The following is a 6,498-nucleotide window of genomic DNA, read 5'->3' as shown; positions in this document are numbered from 1 at the left end:
GCTCTGACATCCTCCTCGGGTATGCATCGTCTGATCATCTGATCTGCACCGATTTTAAACAAATCTGGATCATCCCAAATGTATTGTTTAGCTTAGGACATCAACTGTTTCTTCTTTCTCCTCGGCCAATGCTCTGGTAAATCACCTGCAACTTTATAATTAACAATATGAGCAAACCAGGGATTTTGTGAAACTGCCAGAATATGCTCATCCGGGAAGGACTCGTTAATGGGCCCATCTGCGTCCTCATTTTCCACCATAATTCGGGACAAGTGATCTGCAACAACATTTTCAGTCCCTTTCTTGTCCCGAATCTCTAGATGAAATTCCTGCAACAGCAAAACCCATCTGATAAGCCTCGGTTTTGCATCCTTTTTTTCCAAGAGGTACCTGACAGCAGAATGGTCAGAATATAAAATAACTTTACTACCCCAAATATAAGACCGGAATTTATCTAGAGCATATACTACTGCTAGTAACTCCTTCTCGGTTGTGGTATAATTCAATTGAGCATCCTATAGGGTTTTACTTGCATAGTATATAGCAACGGGTTTCTTGTCAACCCGTTGACCCAAAACAGCCCCGACCGCATAATCACTTGCATCACACATTATTTCAAAAGGTAAACTCCAATAGGGTGATTGCAAGATTGGGGCTTCAACTAATTTCAATTTCAGAATGTCAAAGGCCTTAGCACATTCATCGTTAAAATCAAATGGGGAATCCTTAAGCAACAAATTACATAAGGATTTGGCAATGTCACAAAAACCTTAATAAACCGTCTATAAAACCCGGCATGCCCCAGAAACGATCTAATGCCTTTGACATTGGTGGGATGAGGTAGAGTAGAAATGACTTGGACCTTAGCCCGGTCCACCTCGATCCCACGACTCGAAACAATATGGCCCAATACAATTCCATCTTGGACCATAAAATGGCTCTTTTCCCAACTAAGAACCAAGTTCGTTTCGACACATCTTTTCAAAACACTTTCGAGTTGGTTTAAACATGACTCGAAATATGTGCCGAAAATCAAAAAATCATCCATGAAAATTTCCAAAGACTCCCCCACCATATCTGAAAAGATACTCATCATGCACCTCTGAAAGGTGGCGGGGGCGTTATATAACCCGAATGGCATTCGCCAAAATGCGAATGTACCATACGGGCACGTAAACGTGGTCTTCTCTTGATCCTCAGGATAATAGGTATCTGGTTATACCCGGAATACCCATCTAGAAAACAATAAAATTTTTGGCCAGATAGCTTTTCAACAATTTGATCGATAAACGGAAGCGGAAAGTGATCTTTCGATGTTGCCTCGTTCAGTTTACGATAGTCAATACAAATGCGCCACCCGGTTACTGGCCGGGTGGCGACCTCGTTACTTGAGTCGTCCTTGATGACTTGGATGCCCGCATTTTTCGGTACTGTCTGTGTCGGGCTCACCCACGTGCTGTCTGAGATAGCAAAAATAATCCCAACATCCAACCATTTCAGCACTTCTTTCTTCACCACTTCCCTCATGTTTAAGTTCAACCTCTTCTGAGCATCGTGTGTGGGTTTTACAGCAGGATCTGTTAAAATTTTATGCATCACAATTGAGGGACTGATTCCCTTCAAATCCGCTATCGTCAACCCGATTGCTTCCTTATGCTCAACCAGCACCGCCATCAAAGTGTTTTCCTGTTCAACAGATAAGTTAGAAGCTATAATAACAGGCAATGCATTATTCTTACCAAAAAAGCATATTTTAAATGCTTTGGGAGGTCTTTCAGCTCGACTTTCGGTGCTTCCAGCATTGACGGTTTTAACCCGGTATCAATCTTCTCGGGAAGCGGTTCCACCTGAACTGACCATGGTGGGCGGTCTCCTCGCACAGCTGCGATCTCCATTTGTTTTTCTTCCTCTTCCAGCAACTTGTCTGTTTCCACCTGTAACTTGTCAAACAAAAAACACGTCTCCGCTGTGCCATCCGAACTGACGACAGAGTCGTATAGTGGGATGCACTCGTCAATGATATCAGCCATGAAACACTCGTCATCGATCGGAGAATTATTTCCACGTGTAAAAACATTAATTCTCAGCTTACGGTTACCGAATGCCATATCAACAGTACCATTTCTGCAATTAATGTTGGCATTTGCGGTAGCCAAAAATAGTCTACCGAGGATAACCGTAGGCTATTTGGTCCTTTCACCCGAAACATAATCGAGAACCAAAAAGTCAACTGGAAAATAAAAGTCTTCCACCTTAAAAATAATATCTGTCAGTATTCCTCGGGGATGTTTCGGTGTCTGGTCAGCCAAGACAACTGTGGTGGCAGCCGCACGAAGCGGGCCAAAGTCATACTGATCGTATAGACTTCCCGGGAGAATACAGATGCTAGCTCCAAGATATAGCAATGCCCGAGTCATTTTAAAATCACCCACTTGAATGGGTATAATGGGCATTCCCGGATCTTGTAGCTTCGGTGGAAGCGAACCCGAGAGAATTGCACTCACATTATCGGTAAAATCAATTTGTTTAGGAATCTTTGACTCCTTTTCTGTGTGCACAGCTCTTTCAAGTACTTAGCATAGGCGGAAATTTGTTTTATGGCATCTAAAAGAGAAATTTTGATTTTTACTTGTTTAAAGGTTTCCCACATTTCTTCTTGTTGTAGGCCTCATTTTGATGCCATCTTCGCCTTTGATGGCGCCAACAAAGCATCGGGATATGGAACGGTTTTCATCTTTTCCTTATCCTTAGAGTTGTTAGTGTCATCTTTCGGAACCGATTTGTTATTTTTAGTTTCACTTTTATTAGATTCATTTAGTTTAATCGGTTCCGGCTCGTCATCACTGACGAGATTTTCATCAATCTCTTCCACCACCCCCTCAACCAGTGGTGGTGGACTCCCAACCTTATTATCATATTTCTTACCGCTACGTAAAATACTTACCTGGTTGACGGTGCTTCTTCGAACTCGAGCTGTAGTGGTTTGGGTTAACTGTGGTGTCGCTCGGGAGTTGGCTCGTGTTCTTCTGTAACTTTGCCACATCTGAAGCGAGCTGACCGATCTGCTTCATCATTGCCTCTGACGACCTATCCCGTAACTCGAACTGTTGCTTCGTCTCGGTTTTGTGACCAGTCATGACTTTCAACAAGGCATCCAACTTTAAGTGCACCGACTCAACAGAATTTCCCGAGGACCCTTTCTGTTAATCCTGATTACCCGAAGAATTTCTGCCCCGGTTACCGTGTCTGTTATACCCCCGATTCTGATTACCCAAACCCTGCTGATAACTGCTCTGGCGGTAATTACCCTGCGATCTGTTCTGGCTCCATCCCTGAAAGTTCGGGTTCAACTGCGAAGATGCGTTCCCGTAACGAAAGTTCGGGTGATTCCTCAAGCCCGGGTGATATGTGTTCGAATTGAACCCCTGGCCTTTGGAATCCCCGTAAGTATAATTAACTTCCTCGGTGTCATCCTCCACATCATCATAATACTCGGGGCAATTTTCTGCCTTATGCCCGATTTCACCACAATCTTCACAAACTGGGAATTTAACACTAGCTTTCCCGACCTCTTTTTTTTACCCTTTTTCAACTGTTGGTACATAGATGTCAGTAGTTCATATGTATAAAGTCTGTAATCGAGTCTGTAATATTGTTTATGTAATTGTTTGTGTAACAGCGAAGTTGACAAGTTCGCTTAGGCGAACTTGTTAACCAAGCGAAGTTGTTGACAAGTTCGCCTAGGCGAACTTGTTCAACGAGCGAAGTTATTGACAACTTCGCCAGAGGCGAAGTTGTCGTGTATTTAAGTAACCTACGGGTTACTGTTTACAGTTCTGGTTTTTAGAGAGTTTGTTTGAGAGTTCGATATAGCTGTGATCATTTCACGTGTCAAGTGTCTGTAATAGACGTGGTTCGAGTTATAATATAACGTGGTTTCGTTTGTATCGTGTGTTCGTGTTTTACGTATTCTACGCTCGTATCTACCCACGCAGGGATTCCGCACCTGCGTAGATAGCGATATCCCGTGTACGATCCGCCCGGGAACCTACAATTGGTATCAGAGCCATTGGCTCGATTGTGAGGTTTGGGATTTCACGCGGGTGTAGAAAACGTCTCGTTTGACCTATTCGCGGGACACGTTTTCGTTGGCATTGTGTTATACTCATCTTATACAGTCTTATTCAAGCCATTACACCGACCGGAAACTGCTAAATCGTCGAAAACAGATCTGAATATTTTCAGTGTTCTTCGGGCGAAGTTGCTGTTCTTCAGGCGAAGTTGCCGTCACTGGAAGTAGGGTTTCGGCGAAGATATAAGGCTAAGCGAAGTTATCCACAACTTCGCCTACCTCATAAGTTCGCCTAAGCGAAGTTATCCTCAACTTCGCTTACCTCCTAAGTTCGCTTACCTTAAGCGAAGTTATTCTCAACTTCGCCAAGTCACGCGAATTTAAGATTTTTTCCAGCGAAGTTAACACTTAAGCGAAGTTAGCCTTAACTTCGCCTATAGTACTGTTTGGAAGATTTTTTTAATTTTCGGGTTTTTTTTTCTTGTTTTCGCGAAGATGTCGCCAATTAACATCTCTGAATTAGTCAAAATGGAAGTAGAAGCGGGGTCGGCTACTAAGGCCCCAAGGTTGATGAAAGGAACTGACTTCGTAGCGTGGAAAGATAGATTCATTCAGTATATTAAATACCAGGATGCAAAGATGTGGGTGTGCATCCAGGATGGATATATCCCACCGACAATGGAGTACGAAGGTCGTGATGTGGTTAAGAAGTACAGCAAGATGGAGGAAGAAGAGAAGAAAATGTATGAGGCCGAGAGCAAGGCCCATGCTGCAATTACTATGGCTCTTCCTCAAGAGGTTCTCCATACATTCAGGAAGTACACTTCTGCACGAGAGCTTTGGGATGCTCTTGAGAATAGATTCGAAGGGAACGTGGGTATTCGTGCCTCGAAGATTAAGCTGTTAAAGACCCAGTTCTCTGTATTCAAGCATTTGAAGAACGAATCACTCGATGATATTATCACCCGATATTATCATCTAATGACAGAGCTGAACAACTATTCGATTGCTTACAGAGAAGAGGAAATAGTTGAGAAGCTTCTCGATGCTCTCCCACCGAAGTGGGAAATGTACACTGTTCTAATGAGGGAAGACAGAGACTTTCCTAATTGTGATTTGGAGACAGCAGTAAACAAGCTCAGAACCTTTGAGCTTAATATGGTTCGTAAAGAGACACCAACAGATCAGATTCAAGACCCTGGTATGTATGGTGCCAAAGTTAACTCAGGCTCAAGTTCAAAGCCTGACTCTGCTGCTTACTACTCCAAAGGAGAGTCAGGTTCTGACTCTTCTCATGAAGGAAATGAGAAGAGTTAACTCAGATCAGATTCAAGACCCTGGTATGTATGGTGCCAAAGTTAACTCAGGCTCAAGTTCGAAGCCTGACTCTGCTGCTTACTACTCCAAAGGAGAGTCAGGTTCTGACTCTTCTCATGAAGGAAATGTGTCTGTAAACATGAACGGTGATGTTTGCTTCGTTGCTGGAGGATCAAGTGCTTCAAAACCTCAAGCATCCAAAAGTAGTTTCTCTCCCAGTGCTTCAAGCAATAACTACACTAAGATGCCAATGAGTGTCAAATCTGCTGAAGAGCAGTTTGAAGTCTATGCATCTTTTATTGCTTCTTACGAGAACTACATACAAGGGAAGATTGTGGACCCTGCTGTTTTGGAAGAAGACTATGACCAGATCGATCCTGATGATCTGGAGGAGATGGATCTGCAGTGGCAGATGGCGATGATAGTCAGAAGAGTGAAGCGTTTCATGAAGAAGACTGGCAGAAAGTTCGTAGGTGGAAAGCCAGGATTTGACAAGTCAAGGGTGAGGTGTTACAATTGCCAACATAATGGACACTTTGCAAAAGAGTGCACTAATGCACGGGTAGAACGTAGTCAGGGGAGGACTACACAGCAAAGTGGAAATAACAATGGGAATAGAGCCATGATGTCTGATGCTGGAGAATACAACTGGAATATGTTCTCTGGAGAACTCTTTGAGCAAGCTCACATGGCGAAGGTTGCAGCAGAAGAATGTGTGAGAGCTGCTGAAAATGAAAAAGCCTTCATGGCTGATGATCAGAACACCGAGGTATGTACTAAACCTATCTGTACTAAGTGTGAGAACTTGTCTGAACAGCTTGCAACAATTACTGATCAGTATGTTAAATTGGATGCCGAATTTAAAACCTTGAAAGAAGATCATCATTTTACAAAGACAAGAGAAAATAATTATAGAATAAAAATTAAAGCGTGTGAAAAGGACGTTAAAAGTTTAAAAACAAAATTAGCTGAAAAAATTGATGTGATCGATCTAAGCTACGAGGTTTTAGAAGAGAAAACCAAGTTAATTGCTGAGAAAGAAAAGCAGATTGCTGATCACCAGGTAAAAGTGGTGGAACTAAATAGGAAACTGGAGCAATTCCGGAATT

The sequence above is a fragment of the Bidens hawaiensis genome, unplaced genomic scaffold (genome assembly GCF_021521415.1).
Source record: "Bidens hawaiensis isolate Kalapana, Puna unplaced genomic scaffold, B.hawaiensis_p1.1 tig00000369_1, whole genome shotgun sequence".
Lineage (NCBI taxonomy): Eukaryota > Viridiplantae > Streptophyta > Magnoliopsida > Asterales > Asteraceae > Bidens > Bidens hawaiensis.
This window is presented reverse-complemented; position numbering follows the sequence as displayed.